Below are 17,831 nucleotides of genomic sequence, written 5' to 3'. Positions count from 1 at the left end.
AAGGAAGAAAGAAAAGGAGGAGAAGGGGGAAAGGAAAGGGAGGTCAGAAAGCAGGGCTTCATAAACATCTTCCCACCAAGATGCTTCTCCTCTGCAAACCTTTCTGCTCTGCTTCCTTCAAAGCTTTGGCTGGGGAAGAACAACACTAGCCATGATGCTGGTAAAAGATTATAGATAAAAGGCTAGCAACATACACAAAGCATTAACAGAGAGTAAATATTCATAGATCAAAGTAAAATTTAAGAGTAATTTTAAGCCAAAAGTACTTTGCCTTTCCCATGTACTCCTCCTAAAAGCATACAAGGGCCCTAAAACAACCCAAAAACTTTCAACTAAGTGGAATGATCCAGAGCAGTATAATATAGGAACATCATCTTCTTCAAAAAGCATCCCAAGACAAAATATCATTTGCAGCAAATGGCATTAAGGAAATGATTTTGTGGAGAATTACTTAAAGTCCCAACCTGGGTCTGGTAAAAACCATGGTGTAATATTGAAGCAAAGCATCTGAAGCCAGACTGCTCAGGTTGAAGTTTTTCACTTATACTCATCAAACGGGCAACTCACTTGACTTCTTTCCCCTCTGTTGCCTTATCAGGGATAGGAAAAAAATTGTATCTTATGGGGTTTTCATTAGCACCAAATGAATTGGTATGTGTAAAATGTTTATAACTATGGCCAACATATAGTAGGGTACTCCATAAATGAATGATTGATAATACTCATAGATGGTTATTATGTACTGGCTACCTAGCATCCATTTCCTTCCCAAACACTATTTTGGATCTCCTTAATGAAATCACTACTCCCCTGTTCTCAACTCTATTATGTTGAGTGGGATTGATCCTATACTCCCCTTCAGAGGTGGTCATTAATTGGCTTAAATCACTGTTGCAAGAAATGATGATTTGCTCAGGAAAGGACATATGACCCATTCAGGCCAATGAGAGAGAAGTGATTCTGAGGCTTGGGAAGAGTCTCCTAAAGAAACTCTCTCCTACCCACTAGACGATACAGTATACGAATGTGGGGCTGTGGCTGCCATAGCTATTTGGCTATCATAATAAGGCCTGGATCAGGCCCACCTGAGGCTAGCCTACTGCTACACAATTTGGTTACATGAAGCAATAAACTGTTATTTAATCCAGTTTGGTCTGGCCTTCTGTAAATTGCACATAAGAAGCTCTAATTGATTCACTTTTCTGAGATGAATAATCCTTTGCATTTCTTTCTCTTTGAACGTTCTAGGCATTATCTACATTAGAATTTGATTGAGTCTCAAACCCTCTTTCTCTGAAGAAAATGAAAAGAAATAAGCCTTCAGCTACCTTCAACCTTTAATATCTCAACTATTTCAACCCACTCCAATTTCTTTTTTTTTTTTTACAAACAGTTTATTGTCAAATTGGTTTCCACATAACACCCAGTGCTCATCCCCACAAGTGCCCTCCTCCATGCCCATCTCCCCCCTCCCCCCCGACATCCATCAGTCCTCAGTTTTTGTCAGCATTCAAGAGTCTCTCATGGTTTGCCTCTCTCTCTTTCCCTCATTTCCCCCCTTCTTCTCCCCCTTGTTTCTCAGTTAAGTTCCTCCTAATCCTCCTATACGTGCAAACATATGATATTTGTCCTTCTCTGCCTGACTTATTTCGCTCAGCATAACACCCTCAAGGTCCATTCATGTTGCTACACATGGCCAGATTTCATTGTTTCTCATTGTCATCTAGTATTCCATGGTATAGATAAACCACATCTTCTTGATCCATTCGTCTGCTGATGGATACTTAGGCTCTTTCCATGTTTTAGCTATTGTTGAACCCACTCCAATTTCTAAGATACCTTCTAAAACGATCACTTGAAAAATGGTCCAGGTATTTGGACTAAGAAAAGCACAGAAACTAAATCAAATGCATAAAACTCTACGTTGTGTCTTTAAATTCAGTAACTACTCAAAGAGAGAGAATAAGAAATATGATTTGCAACAATGTATTTAACCATTTGGTAAAATTGCACTATGAAATTGATGTCTCTCAGATTTTCTGATGAGCTACTTGAAGGACAGGGCAGGTTATCACACAACTTTAAAGCACCACAGCACTTAAGCCAGTCTCTCCCATCTAATAGACTTGTCAAGTTGAAATGCCCATCATTTAGGCTACACCCTGCTCAGACCACAACTGCAGCCATGTACTGAGCATCCACTGTCCACCAGGGACTTTGCCGGGCAATTCACACATATTCTTTTAGAGAATTTACCTCAAAGCACATCTGCATGGTAAATACTAAACTCCCATTCCTATTTATAGAGGAGGAAACAGGGCCAAATTGCCCCAGGGACACACAGGTAGTAAATGATGGCACTAAGATTAGAACCCTGACCTAATATGTAAAAGACACATTGACAGTGAAACACACATCACATGAGTATCAGGAGAAGAACAAAAGATCATGTGGTTGCAAGATGTAAAGGTCAAGGGTATTTGAGGTAAGAGGCAGTGTGATGTAGAGGAAAAAGACACGAGCTCACATCACTCTGCAATGATAGAGCTTCATGACCTTAAATAAGAAAAAGAATCATTCATCTGTTTGTTCAACAAATGTTCATTATAGGTCTACTACGTGCTTAATATTCAAGAAACAATAGTGAATAAAACAGACATGGTCCCTTCCCCTTGTGAAACTTGCAATTCCATTAGGATCCTAGAAAGAGAAAGCCCTTTCGGGTTCACCTAGTCCAATTCTCCCTTTGACAGTTGGAAAGACTGAGATACAGACAGGGGAAAGACTTGCTCAAAGTTACACAATGAGTTGGTGAGTGGTAGAACTGGACGAAAGCCCAGATTTTCATATGACCTACTGCAAAGTTGCATAAGTGGGAAGAAGGTTAACTGACTCGCCCACCCCATAGGACTCCCCAAACAGCTGAGATAGAGTATCCAAAAGAAGTTGAAAGGTATATAAAGATATTCATGGCAGCTCTGTCAGAGAAGGCACACACAAGCACATAAATACAAAGCAACTTACATGTGCTCCAGCTAGAGACTGTTAAGTAAACTATGGCACATTCATATGATGGATGCTTTTGCTATTATCACAAGTAATAACAAAGGTTAGTTTTGTTGGTTTGGTCTGGAGAATTGCCATGGAGTTTTGTGAAGCAGGGGGGAAGGCAAGTTGTATAATGAACATAACATAATCCCATTTCTTGTTGACTTCTTCATTTCAAGAAAACATAGATGTGTTTCGTATATTCATATTTAAAGATAAAGAAATATGTGAAAAAATACACATCTTTGGTTTTCTCAGGGGGGTAGCACTGGAAGAGGGGAGTAATTCTTAACTTCTTTATATACAAACTTTACTTTTGATCATTCTTTTTTGAATAGGTAATATATTGACATGGCTCAAAATACAAAAGAGGAAGTATCATACTAGCTCCATTCTCCAAAGGCTCTAAGCTCCCATGGACTGCCAGTTTACTACATATCTTTTCAGAGATACTTCATGCAAACACAGTGATCTCTGTATACATGCAAGATACAAAACATCTCACCATGCATTTGTTCACTTGACAACAAACACACCTTAGATATCGTATTGTCTCAGTCAATTTGGGCTGTGTAACAGAATACCATACACTTGGTGGGTTCAACAACACATATTTATTTCTCACAGTTCTGGAGGCTGGAAATCCAAGATCAGGGTACCAGCACTGTCAGGTTCTTGATGAGGACCCTCTTCCTGGTTTGCAAATAGAAGGCTCATATGATGGAGAGCAGAGAGAAAAAGCAAGCTGTCTCTTCTCCTAAGGGCACTAATCTCATCATAAGGATTCTACCACCATGACCTAATTACCTCTCTAAAGGTCTCACCTCTCAATGCCATCACATTGGAGACTGGGCTTTCAACATGCACATTTGGGGGCAGAAGGATACAAACATTCAGTCCATAGCACGGATCTTATTCATGTAAGACGAGCTTTCTTTTCTCCAGCTGCCTTTATATGACCAACACCTTCCTCATGGTCATTTAGGTTGCTTCCTAGATGTTTTTGTCTCAATGACCAATTCTGAAAAGAGTAAATTTTTTAAATTACTGTTCTAAAATTACATCAGATGTCAGTCTTCAGTCACACTATGTCAAAAATCTTCAATGGAACCTGGTTTCATTCAGAGCAAAAGTGAAAACCCTTCCAATGGCCTGAATGACCCAGTGAGATCTGCACCCACCCCCCATCTCTCAGCTCTGGGAACTTATTTTCTACCATCAGCCCTGCCCTCTCCAGTGAGTGACAAAGGCCTCCATGCTGGTCCTCAGAACTTTCTTCTTCTCCACCACTCACTCCATCACGGTTCTGAGCAAACATCACCTTCACAAGGAGGTGCCCCACAGTTTGCATAGCACCCCCCCCAGGACCTCCTATTTCCTGTATCCACATGCCACCATGTTTCCACCATATTTGTCACCTTCTAACATATCACATAACTTTCTGATTTATCATGGTAGCTGTCATCTGAACACAGTAAATGGCACACAGGACAAGCTTAATGGATATGAGTGAATCGCACATAGGTGTGAGCATATTTTATTACACATATCTTTTTAACAATTAAAGTATTTTAGAGTATAGAAAAAAGGAAATATATACTGTATTTGGAGAAAGGAGAAGAGTTAGAGATATAGTTACCATTCCAAACAAGACCTTTACCTATAACCATAGGGCATATTTCATGTGATTTGTTTGAATCACTCTGCACACATCTCAAGCAATCCTCATAATAATCTGTGAGTTAAGTGAGTACAATTGTTACTTACTCCTTTTTAGGACTGAGGGAACTTGGGCTCAGAGCAGTTCAGTAATTTGTCCAAGATCACACAGTAGGAGGGGGGAGAGTCCACAGCATGGATCCAAATACAGGCACCCTGGTTCCAGAACCATGCTTTTACCTACTAAGCTTCAACTAAGATTTCCATTCATGCCAGTGGCCTTTTGAATGCATTAGGATTCACTAGCACTTAGTGAAATCCTTGAAAGCCACTAATAAATCACTATAATCTGAAATCTTGAGCTTTATTTTCACATGAGCACACAATGTCAAGAGAATTATGAGCCTGCTCCAGGCTGAGAAGGCCACCTTGTAGTGTGCAGTGAAGGTACCATTTGAATCCAGATATTTTTCAGTCTTGGCTTACCCTTAAGCACCACACGATGCTGTCTGCACATGGGCCAGAATGAAAAAAATAAATAAATAGGTGGGTCATGTGCTCGTAAAGCCCAAAGAGCTCCCAGGAGGTTCTTTGTCCCCAAGGACTCACAGCAGCCACCCAAGCTGCCATGCATGATCTCTGGCAAGTTTTGACTTGTAAGGTTCTTTCAACAGGAAGCATTGCCGGCTCAGATCTTACCTTGATCAGTGCAGTGGCTGGGAACTCTCAAAGCCACGTCAACAGGCACGAGAGAGATAATAGCCAGCCGTGAAATGTTATCGGAGAGGCAGCAGACAGTCATCCTCCAGGCTACCAGAGTGCCTGAGTGATGGGCAGCACACACCAGGCCCTGGGGACCCAGTGACTGTCACTCTCCACATCTCTTAACAGAACCACATAAATCATATGTCCACCTTGGGTAATGGATCCTTTCAAGGCAGACGGCAGCTGACATTTAACGTGCTATCGACCTAGAGCAGGCTCGTGAGTCTCTTGATGCTGTTTGCACTTGTGAAATAAAAATAAAGCATTAGGGCCACACTTCTATATGGGTGGTTGCCTCGGGTTTCACATACTTAAAAATGCCACCAGTCTAGGAGTTGGGAGGTCTGCGTTGAGATGGTATCAATTATTTTCTGACAGCCATATGACATCTGAGTCTCGGTTTGTTCATCTGGGGAGTAGGCAGCTGGGCCAAGGGCTGTGAATTCAGGCTCAGTTCCACCCTGTCCCTGGTCAATCCCAGGGCCTGGGGTCCTCCTGCTGTGTCATCCCTCACTCTAGCCAGTACTGGAGGCAGGCTGAGCCCCTAATTAGGGTCTCAGAAAAGCAGGGACACCAAAAAAGGAATGCTTTAAAAGCAACAGATACTTGAACAAAGCATTGAGGTGGTCTCTGTGAGGAAACTTCTGAACTTTTTTGTTATATTAATTGGTGATTTTTTTACTAATGGGGGGCAAAAACCATAATCATTCCATATTTATAACCTTATATGACCCTGTTCTGAAACCTAGAGGCTTCTGACCTGTCTTCCTTTGAAAATATCTTTTAAAACCTCTGTGCCTTGGTCTCCTTTTTTAAAAAGGGGAACAATTGCTCAGAGTTACTCCCTAATGGTACACATTTGTATATGAGGGGATACAATCACTCACCATGAGGATGAGAAAGGTGTGACAGGGTATTCTTTGCAGCGTTGTTTGTAATAGCAAAATAGGAAAAACAAGGTAAGTGTCCATCACCATAGTGTTCATTAACTCAATCATGGGCACACTCAGTCTCTAGAATACCAGATGCCCTTAAAGTGAATGCAGATCTGTACGTGTGGAATAGAACATTCTCCAGAACCCATTTCTTTTTCTTTTTTTTTTTTATTAATGACTTTTTAAAAAATATTTTTATTTATTTCTAGGAGAGAGAGAGAGAGAGAGAGACAGCGTAAGCAGGGGAGGGTCAGAGAGAGAGGGAGATACAGACTCTGAAATAGGCTCCAGGCTCCGAGCTGGCAGTCAGCACAGAGCCCGATGCAGGGCTCGAACCCACGAACCGCGAGATCATGACCTAAGAGAAAGTCAGACGCTTAACCGACTAAGCCACCCAGGCACCCCTCCAGAACCCATTTCTAAATGAAAAAAATCAAGATGCAGACCAATGCATAGTAGACTCCCACTTGTGTTTCTTTTAGAGAAATCTATATTCACATATGTTGATTTATACATGGAATATTTCCAGAAGGATAAACAAGAAACTGTTACCAGAGGTTGCCTCAGGGGATTAGACAAGGCAGCCTGAATGAGAGGGAACAAAGCCTCATTTCCATTCTATATACTCTTGTACTATTTAATTTTTCTATTACTCATGTGCAGAACTTCTATTTAAATAAACAAAAGGGCCACATCTATGTACCATATTGCTATCAATATTAATGATAGAAGATAATGAAAGATCATATTCTGTCAATACTAATTAGAGAGAATTCCCCCATTTCAAAGGCTGTGGAGCATTGACTATGTGCAAGCATTGACTATGTGCAAGGACTACAGACTAGCCATGTGGAGGGGCCTGAGGCTAGATCCTTTCTTTAGTAGGGCATGGTAGTTACCATCTCACACACTGGAGGGAAGTGTGCCAAGCATCTACCCCTGGGCAACTATGGGGAAATCAGGTCACCTCCCTGAACCTCTGTTTTGTTATCTGTGAAATGAGGATCAAGAGCCTGTTCCCTGGCCTCATTCCAAACTGCTGTGGTGAAGAACAAAGGAAGGCAGGTGAAGTGCCCAGGCCTGGTTCTTAGCAAATGGCAATGAGCACAGGCTACTGCGTGTACTCATAGAAAGACACTATGACGTGTATATTTCTCCATTTGAACTCTAGCTACTTGCTCTTCCAAAACCAGGAACCTCTTAGTTTTTGATAATCCATACCCCTTTCTATCCAAACTTGCTATCTGAACTCAGGAACAAAACAGATTTGGAAAGGAAGGGTTATTCTCACTCTTAAGAAGTTTAGAAGAGGAATCTAAGCTAAGACTTGCAAGATAGGTAGGCAGGTTCAGTTGGGGGGGAGAGGAAGGAAATCCTTGCTGAGGAAGCAGCATGAATCAAGAGAATGCGGCACCAGGCACCTGAGGAATGGCCAAGAGCCCAGTGTTGGTACCCGCATCCCAAGACACAGTGGGTCCATCAGGGTAAGACTTCAAAAGCTGTGATGAAGAGCTTCCAAAATAAACTGATTCTGAAAGCTGAGGAAGAATGGAATTTCTTGATCTAACAAAGACGTGATAACGGCAGTGGCAGTGGGAATGAAAAAAGGAAGATGAAGCCTGAGAGATCCCAGGATGTGGACTAGCTAGGGTTTGGATGTATCATTGTGGATAAGCGAGGAAGAAGCTGAGGAGGTGAGGAGGAAGCTGAAGACAAACTCCAGATTTCTAGTTAACGCAATAAATCTGAGTTTTCCATACCAGGAGGAGGGAGCAGTGGGGGGTTCATGTGAGTATAATGTCACCAAACACAATCCACTCTGTTTTAACTTCCAAACCATCAGGGGATCTGAGCAAGCTTCTCTTTAATTCATCCCATAAATATTTACTGAGCACTTACTGTGTGCTAAGTACTAAGCCATGAGCCAGAAAGGTAACGGTTAAGAAAACACAGCTCTTCCAGGTGATGTATGGAATTGTTGGATCACTATACTATACACCTGAAACTAATATAACACTGTATGTTAACTAAGTGGAATTAAAACAAAATTTAAAAAAAAAAAAGAAAAGGAAACATATTGCTTGATCTTGTAGTCCTTAAAATCTATTGTGCAGTCTAGGCAGGTTAACAATCACAATCGTGCTGGGACTGGAGAATTTACGGGAGATTGAGATTTCCAGTAGGGGCACCTTCTCCAAGCTTGGGTGTCAGTAAAGCCTTAGGAAAAGACTTCAAAGCTGAGAATAGAAACAGAAGGATTCAAGTAGACAAAGAGCCAAGAAACAATATTCCAGAGTTGACAGTAGATGTGGAGGAGGTAAAGAGGTGTGATTTGGTGGGATGGAGATGGGGAGGTGGGGAGTGAGAAGAAAGGAGGCCACAGTAGGACCAGGTCATGCTGGATGGTGCTAGGAGTTTGTGCACAGACATCACTCTTTGGGCATTTGTCAGCACCAGCATGACCCAGTACAGACCTTGCTCTTGTAGCTTCAGTGTGTACACTTAGGAGGATTACGTCTGGGCACATGGCCTGGGGAGATGCCCCACCAAGACTGTGCAAAAGCAATAGTCAGGCCAATGATTTGCAACCAAGTTTGGATGGAAAACAATGAGTTTGCTTTTGTATCAGATTTCTAACTAGGGATTTTTTTCAGCCCCATCAAGGTCATGTGCACTGAGTTCCTTCTTTCTCCCTCTAAAAACAAAACAAAATAAAACAGCAATGCAAAATCCATGTGAAGGTGAGTATCTTGGTGTGACAAGGTGGGACATTTGTAAGTTACAGAACCTTGTCTACAGATTTCTCCCATCCCTTCCTCGGACAATAATAGCTCCCAAGATTCTTATAATAATTCTCTCACTTTCAAGACATAGAAAGTTAAGAGCTGGTTTTATTCCAATGTTGGTTCTGATGCTTGAAACTTGGTTTTGTAACTTGCCCAAGGTCATCTAGCATTTTGTGGGTCTACAGGCAGGATAGCTTGATTTATTCTCTTTTTCTACTTCTCTCTCCCACTCTCTTCCTTTCATTTTTTCTTCTCCTTCCCCACTCTCAGTTGCACATTATGGACACTTACTTGTTTGCCTTTAACATAGAAGTGGAGGAGAAAGTACAAGAGAATTAATAAGTCTAGTCATGTAGGGAAACCAAAGACCTGCAGTGAGGCAGCAGAAGAGCTGGAGCCTTCTATAGAAACTGGCTCTGGATCCAAGGAGGCTGCAAGAATAGCAGCGCAGGAGGTAGCCCTTGCCCTAAGGTCTCTGCCCTGCCATTGCTGTGACTCAGCTCTTTTAGGGAAGATCACTCTCTCTCCTTCCCCTACCAATGCTTCTCACGGCAGTGTTTCGCAAAAGTTGATCCCTGGGACATTAAAGAGACATGACAATTAAGTGTAATTCATGACCCTGGGTAGGCCCCTGGACTGGATTAAAGACACTATTCAGGAATACTGATGAGATTGGAAGAACAACTAAAGAGGAGAGAAGAGTATTGTATCAATGTTAGATTTCCTGAAATGGGGCACTCTACCATGGTTGTGTAAGAGAATAGCCTTCTGCTTAGGAAATACATTCTAAAGGATCTAGGAATAAAGGGGCTTGATATATACAAACTACTTTCATTTCAGGGGAAAAAATGTGTGTCTTGTCTGTGGAGAGAGAATGAGACAGAGAGAGAGAGAAGCTAATGTGGCAAAATGTTTACAGCTGGTGAATCTGGTGAAAGAGTACACAGAATTTCTTACAACTATACTTGCAACTTTTACATGAAGAACAAAAATGTGGTCCTGGACCAGACAGACACATCAGAATCTCCCAGGGGTGGTTTAAAATACCATACAATTCCCAAGCCCCAATGCAGAGCCATGTAATCTGCATCTCCAGAGCTGAGCTCTAGGAACAGGCATGGCAAACAAGTTATTGCAAGTGACTGAGTATGCACTAAAAAGGGTAATGTACATCTGCCACCTCAGGACCAGTCTGGATTCCTCTCATATATTTCTTACATCAAAGCTCTCAGTAAAGAGAGATTCCAGTGGCCTACCCCATCTTTTCACAAGAGGCCTCATCACAGACTGCTACAAACCCATCAATTGGCCACTTTGGGGTCAAATGCCTGGTCCAACATCACTGACTGAGGACCAGGGTATCACTGTCCTCTTTAGGATACCTCTTTTGACCAAACTAGATTTACCGTTTAAAAGGTGATGGGGCACCAGGGTGACACAGCATCTGACTTCGGCTCAGGTCATAATCTAGCAGTTCATGAGTTGGGGCCCCGCATTGGGCTCTGTGCTGACAGCTCAGACCCTGGAGCCTTCTTTGAATTCTGTGTCTTGTGTCTCCCTTTCTCTCTGTCCCTCCCTCCCTCTTGCTTTCTCTCTCTCTGTCTCTCAAAAATAAACATTTTTAAAAAGTTTTAAAAAATAAAAGGACTTAAAAAAGGTGGTGAGGGAGCAGCTGGCTGGCTCAGCTGGTGGAACATGCAACTCTTGACCTCAGGGTTGTAAGTTCAAGCCCCATTCTGACTGCAGAGATTACTTAAAAATAATTTTTAAAAATCTTTAAAAATGAAAAATAAAAGATGATGAGAAGAAAAGCCCTGTCATGGACTCATCTAGCACAACCTTAATAATGACCCACAGGGCAAAGTCTGTCAACAGATGCCATATGTTTCCTTCCACAAAAGGAAAATTGGCTCTGGAAATCGCAGTTAATAGGGAGGTTTTAACCAATATAAATGTTACCTTTGAAGAGTAGAAACTTAGGAAGTCTATACAACTTTAGAGCAAATATTTTCCACAAGTACCAATGATTTTATTCTGTATTCATTGACCATGTTATACATTTGAGTGCATGAGGCATGAAGTGGCCAACCAGCTTATGAAGGCTTCGTGAACATCCAGCTTTCCAATTAGGAAATACTACCTGGATGGTGCCATTTGGTTTAGGAACTATACCAAAAAGTTGGACTCTCAGTGCAGAGCCCAATGGGGGACTCAAACTCACAAACCATGAGATCATGACCTGAACCGAAATCAAGAGTTGGATGCTTAACTGACTGAGCCACCCAGGCACCCCTTGGAAGCATATTCTTGAAATACCATATTGCTGGTTTGAATTGAGAACTTGGTTTAAAACCCAGGAGGCAACAGGTCAAGAAGGAGGGATGAGAAGACCATCGTGATTCCTTTGTTCCCCCTCCCACCAAGTCTCACACCCATTTCTGCCCATCTAATCCACCAGCCAGTCATGTAAATTCTATTTATGAAACAAATTGCCAAGGCAACTGTTTTTCTCCAACTTCACTATCACCAGCCAATTCCAAATGACCATTCTTTCTCCCTCAACCATATGTCTCCTGCTTCTATTCTTTCCATACACACAGCAACTAGATTTTTTTAACTTTTTATTTTAAATAATGCCAAACCAACAGAAGAACATCTACTTCCGGCCACGATGGAGTAACTGGAACTAGATTTACCATCCCACATGAAACAACTGAAAAACCAAACAAAATATATGAAACAAAGGTTTTCAAGACCCTGGACATGAGGTGATGAAAGTCAGTGATACCTTAGAGATGGGAGACAGTTGAGGGAAGTCCCACAATTGCCCCTAACTCACTACCTTACTAAACTTTCCAGGCCATGACATGGGAAGGAACAACCCAGCAAATACCTCTAGTTGAGAAGACAGATCTGAGAGTGCTTGAAGTCCTTAGTGGCTAAAGGTCACAAGAGAGACCAGAGAGAAGGAGGTGTACAGAGAGAGCCCCAGAGCTGTACACAGTGTCCCACTTAAGTGTTCAGAAGAGTATTGATCATGGCAGGCCTGTGAGAAAGCTATTCGAGGCCAGGGGAAGAACCACCAGAAAGAATTCAAGGGAAGAGTATCTATCATTCACTTGGCATCAGCATAGCTAGTGCCTGGTGGCCCCACCAAACAGGCTGGGAAACATCATAATCCATGGGGCATTGGTAGAATAAAAAGAAGGGTCTTACCTTAGTCAAGAGCTATAATTAACACTGGACTAGATGTTGCCCTGGCCTTAACAACTCTTAAAAGCTCTTAAAGGATTAATCTGTTTGTAAGTAACTGCATCCCAGAGCCAAGCTCAAGACATTTCCTATGGGAAAAGAAAACTATCCAGCACGCAAAAAGTTAAAATTCACAATGTCTGGCATCCCATAACAAATTACCAGGCATGCAAACAATGAGACCCATACAGAAGAGAAAGAACAATCAGTTGAAACTGGTGCAGAAGGGACACATATGTTAGAATTAACAGACAAATATGAAGACATCTACTATAGCAGTAGTCTATACACTCAGAGTTAAGTATAGTCAGAGAATATATTTTTAAGACTCAAGTCGAACTTCTAGATTTGAAAACTATATCTGAAAATTGTACTGGATGGGGTTAAGAGCAGATTAGAAAAATCTAAAAATTCAAATATGATTCTGGATAATCATATCTGTCTATAGATATTCCTTTTTTCCCCTACTTTTTCTCCACAGTCCTTTCCTTTCTAAAAAAAGTAATCAAGACATATTTTTAAAACTCATTGTTTTAAACAAATGAGTGCAAAGAAGCCAAAAGAGGTTAATGGATTCCCTCAAAGTTTCATAACTATTTAATGAAAGAATCCAAACTAGGAGCAAAGTATATTGGCATTCAGAGATATTTCCCTGTTACATAATAGTGCTTCTTCTTAGGGTTAGTTATGTAATAATAAGGCAGTAATGAAATATTTTTATACAAATTATTAGATAAAACAGTTTAGGTATCGCTCTTGGAAATGGACCTCAATTAACACCAGATGAAGTTGTTAAAGATCTAAGAAACTATGTGCTAAAATTAAAACATAATGATCATCCAAGAGGGCTATTAGAACTATTTTTCCTCCTGAAATCTTTAAAAGAAGGACTTTTTTAGTCCAATTTTGAGGAATGGTTTAGGCAAAAATCATGCATATGGGCATATTGTTTCTGCTTTGTTATTAAAGAGAAATAAATATTATATTCTCTAATATTATTTTTTCATGTTTATTTTTATTTATCTGTTTATTTAGAGAGACAGAGCATGAGTGGGGGAGGGGCAGAGAGAGAGGAGACACACAATCTGAAGCTGGTTCCAGGCTCTGGGCTGTCAAACAACAAACTGTGAGATCACGACCTGAGCCAAAGTGTGACATTTAACCAATTGAGCCACCCAGGCACCACTCGAATATTACTTTATATGGCAACTTTTATCATGCTAATTTTTGGCAGTTCCAAAAAGATATATATTTTTTAAATCTTCATTAGCATTCTCCACCCTTCTGGGGAGCCTGGGTGTCTCAGTCACTTACGCGTCCCAACTTTGGCGGCTCTGGCCACTATCTTGCGGTTCATGCATTTGAGCCCTGCGTTTGGTTCTGTTGTGACAGCTCTGAACCTGGAGCCTGCTTGGGATCTTGTGTCTCCCTCTCTCTCTGCCCCTCCCTGACTCATTCTCTCTCTCTCAAAAATTTTAAAAAAGTAAAAAGAATTCTCCACACTTCCATATGGTTTGTTCTAACAAAGAATTTATACTAATGATTTTGGAAAGATATAAAATCATACTCAAAAAAAAAAGAGAGATTAAAAATTCTGGAAAAAATATTAGTAAAAGAGAAGACACAGTAGTAGAAATCATACAAAATGGAAATACACAAAGTAAAAAGCTGGGAAAAAAATGAAAAGAGAATCAGTGGACTATGAGACAGTTTCAGAGGCCTAATATACATGTAATTGGAGGCCCAAAGAAGGGGGGGGAGTCACAGAAAGAAAAGACTATTTGAAAAAATGGATGAAAACTTTCTAAAGTTGATAAAAACTATCAACCCAGAGACATGAGAAGCCAAAAAACCCCAAACAGGAGAAACATGAAGAAAACATCATAATATAATTGTTCAATATCAGTAACATGAGGGTGGTTGGGTACAAGGAGAAGTAGCTATTAAAAGAAAAAGCCATTAGGCACAGAACAATAGGGATAAGAATAATAGCAGATTTCTCCTCATTGAAAAATAGCAGATTTCTCCTCAAGAATATCAGTGGAATTTCATCTTTAAAGTACTGAAAGAAAGAAAAACACCTGTCAACCTAGAATCCCACAATAAAGACTTTTTCAGACATACAAAAGCTGAAGGGTTCATTAGCAGCAGATGCATACTTCAAGAAATACATTGAAGAAGTTCTGCCAACAGATGAGACCTAAGATGGTCATCTGGAGCCCACAAAGGAGTGAAGAACACTGGGGACAGGGGGTGGAGGTGGGGAGGCATGTTTTCTTAGTTCAATCTTTTTAGAGGCGATGGACTGTTTAAACAACATGATGACGTTGTAATATGGGGTTTATAACGTATTAGAAAGTACAAATGTATGACAGTAATAGCACAAAAGGCTGGAAGGGGAAGAAACACAGGTACACTATTCAAGGTTCTTACACCATACGTGAAGTATCAAGTGATAATAATATCACCTCAAAGTAGAGTGCAATGAGCTAAACATGTATACTATAAATTCTAAAGTAACCACTAAAAGAGAAGAGAAACACACACACAAACAGTTATAGCTAATAAGCCAACAAAGAAGTTCTTTTAAAAAAAAAAAAACAAAAAACAAATGGCCCAGGACCACACAATGCACTCGATTGCCATGACTCTAATGTGCAACAGTTCCTCGGCCCTTCTTTGTCTTTTGTGACTTTGACATTTTTGACGATTACAGGTCAGTTGGGTTGTCTTTGTTGTTTAGCTTTGTTTGGTTTTAGAATGTCCCTCAGTTTGTGGTTCTCTGATAAAATCAATTTTACTGTAAATCAGATCACAAGAGGGCCCTACTTAAATGGCTCCCGTGGCTTCCCCATCCCTTGCGCTTAGATCAAGCATGTTGTTACAGAGCCTTTCCTGATGTGGCCTTGGCCTTCCCTCCACTTTTATCTCCCATTACACTTACCCCGTCATGCTCCAACCACATACTCGCTCCTTCCTTCCTTCCTTCCTTCCTTCCTTCCTTCCTTCCTTCCTTCCAGCATGTTCTCACCTCAGGGCTGTTCCCCATGCTATTCCTTCTCATCCTTCCTGTCTCAGTTCCTAAACACCACCCCAGAGGCATCTTCCCTAATCACCCCTTCAAAGCAGCCCTCCCCCAGAACCAGCCCCTGCCACTCTGTTTAGTTTCTTCAGAGCACTTACCACCATCAGAAATTGTCTTGTTTGCTTCCTTTCTACTGAAATGAAAGCCTCGGTCAGAGAGGAGTTCTCAGTTCTCAGTACCTACAATGGAACGAGGCACACAGAAGGCCTTCAGGACATATTTTTGGGGAAAAAAATGAATGAAGAAGGGACAGAATGAGCCAAGGAAGAGAAAGAAAAAAAGAGGAAAGAAATACACTTTGGAAGAAAGGAGATCCCAGGGACATAACTACATCTGTTCAGAGTCTTCCACGCACTAAGGCCTCTCCTGAGCACTGTACATGTACCAGCTCATTCATGGACCAGTCAGAATCTTAAGTCACTGAATTTCTGAGACCCCAGACCCTCCACCAGGAATGTGAGGAAGACCTCTAACCACAGCTTCAGAGAGACCTAAGGAGGGATACTCAGGTTATCTAAAGTGACCTCCACAGTGGGTGAAAACCAGGTAGAACAGCTACCCATCCTGAGTAGCTGAACAAAGGTGTGAGGGGATTGGGAGCCATCTCTTGTGCTTAGCTCTCCTTCCTGAAGGGACCCTGAGAGCTTTAAAGACCTCATTTTTACCATAAGAACTTGCCTCCTAAACTGAAAAAATTAAATGTCAGAATGCAGAGAGAGAACATGAAGGAGCAGCACAGAGATGCAGAGATGACATCTGGGGGAAGAGTTCTGCTGATTTTCAAGTACCTGGTTCCAGGCCATTGCAGAGGTCCGGCTTCCCTGCTGCCCTTGGTGCCACGAAACACTCTGTAGCCTCTGAGAGTCCTTTTTACTGAAGCCAGCTCTGCTGGTTTCTGTTTCTGTTGAATGTCTGTTGATTTGGGAGAGCTGTCTTCAATTATTGGGCAGCGGTGGTGGGGGGGGCTCCTCCTTCAGGGTCTTGGTGGGAAGCAGAGAGCACACCCTCTACAGATTGGGAAATGTCAGTCATTCACTTTCCCAGTGTACCTTGCAGCTGGGATAGTTAAACACATGACCCAGGTTCAACCAATCAGATGTGCACAGGCAGTAAAACAAGGCCCTAGAGACTTCCTTTTAACTGGAGTGGAGACAACTTCCATCCCATGATCCTGGCGGCAGCAGCATTAGCCTGATGTCTATGCTAGACGGGGGCTGGGTCATCATGCAGACTGCTATTGTGAGGGACACCTGACCTCCCTTGTCACTGTCCTTTATCTCGCACCCGGGCTGTAGCTATGTTGACATTACTGTGAACCACCTGACATGCTTTCAATAAATTCCTTTTCTGCTCAAATCAGCGAATGGGTTTACAATACCTGCAACTGAGAACTCCAATGAATCCAGTTACTTTCCACAAGAGTCGTAATTCAAGGAACCCAGTCTTGCCTGAGTTTTAAGTGTATATTGTGAGCCTTCTCTGCAGCCACTAATTAACGCTGTCTACTGAGTCCACAAAGGGACAGCAAGCCCTCGGCTAGAAAGTGTCCCACTGCATCTTATATTTTGGTGTGCAAGTACATGTTGCACAATCTGCTACTGGCCCATTTCCTGCTTTTGTGTGAATTAGGAAAAGGCTTGGCCATCAGCTGGGGATGCCTCGTTCAGGGAATAACCTGCATGGGGTGTGCAAAGGCCCTGGTGGCACATCTCTCCACGGCCCTGCTGAGCTGCAGCTGGCTGAAAGGGAGGGGAGAATGTGCTAAGCACTTGTTTACAAATGGACAGATTCTTCATTTGGTTTGGGCTCAGTAGGAAAATCAACTTGGAAGCCATGGGCTTCACAGAAGCTTGTAAGCTGAATGAAGCACAGAATGGTTTGCAAGCTGGAATCCAAGGATGGGTTTCCAGGGGAGTCATAAAATACCCTGAATTTTATATAAAATGTGTGGGGACATGCACTCTTCTGTAGAAAAAGTCTAATTTTCATCAGCTTGTCTAAGGATTCTGTGACCTACCTACCAAACCCACACATAAACTATAACTCTAAAACCACTGGTATAACTTGATCTTTCATTTTACAAATAAAAAAAGGAAGAAGCAGAAATGTTCAGAAAGGTCACGGAACTCATTAGTGGTCAAGTCAGAATGAAAATCCAGGTCCACAGCTTATCTAACAGAACTCTCTCTTTGGGGTAGCACTAGGTAGCATTTCGGTAGCATTTAGGTAGCATTCACATGGTCATGCCAACAAGGTGTCTTGGGTAAGAAAACGCTACCTTGTCTGGAATGTACCAGAAGT

General features: G+C 41.7%; 1 long non-coding RNA gene across 1 annotated transcript; it reads right to left on the bottom strand.

Moving 5' to 3' along the window:
- Window positions 1-3,673: 3,673 nt before the first annotated feature.
- LOC120240602 lies at window positions 3,674-16,526 on the bottom strand. Its single transcript, XR_005530661.1, has 3 exons — window positions 16,319-16,526; window positions 15,629-15,709; window positions 3,674-4,069 (listed from the first exon to the last, which is right to left on the bottom strand). It is a non-coding gene; the product is annotated as an uncharacterized LOC120240602 (long non-coding RNA).
- Between the last annotated feature and the right edge of the window lie 1,305 nt (window positions 16,527-17,831).

This window comes from Hyaena hyaena, unplaced genomic scaffold (assembly GCF_003009895.1).
Source record: "Hyaena hyaena isolate Hyena2069 unplaced genomic scaffold, ASM300989v1 scaffold_253, whole genome shotgun sequence".
In the NCBI taxonomy this organism is placed as follows: Eukaryota; Metazoa; Chordata; class Mammalia; order Carnivora; family Hyaenidae; genus Hyaena; species Hyaena hyaena.
The sequence above is the reverse complement of the archived record's forward strand: the minus strand, read 5'-3'. Positions and strand labels throughout refer to the sequence as shown.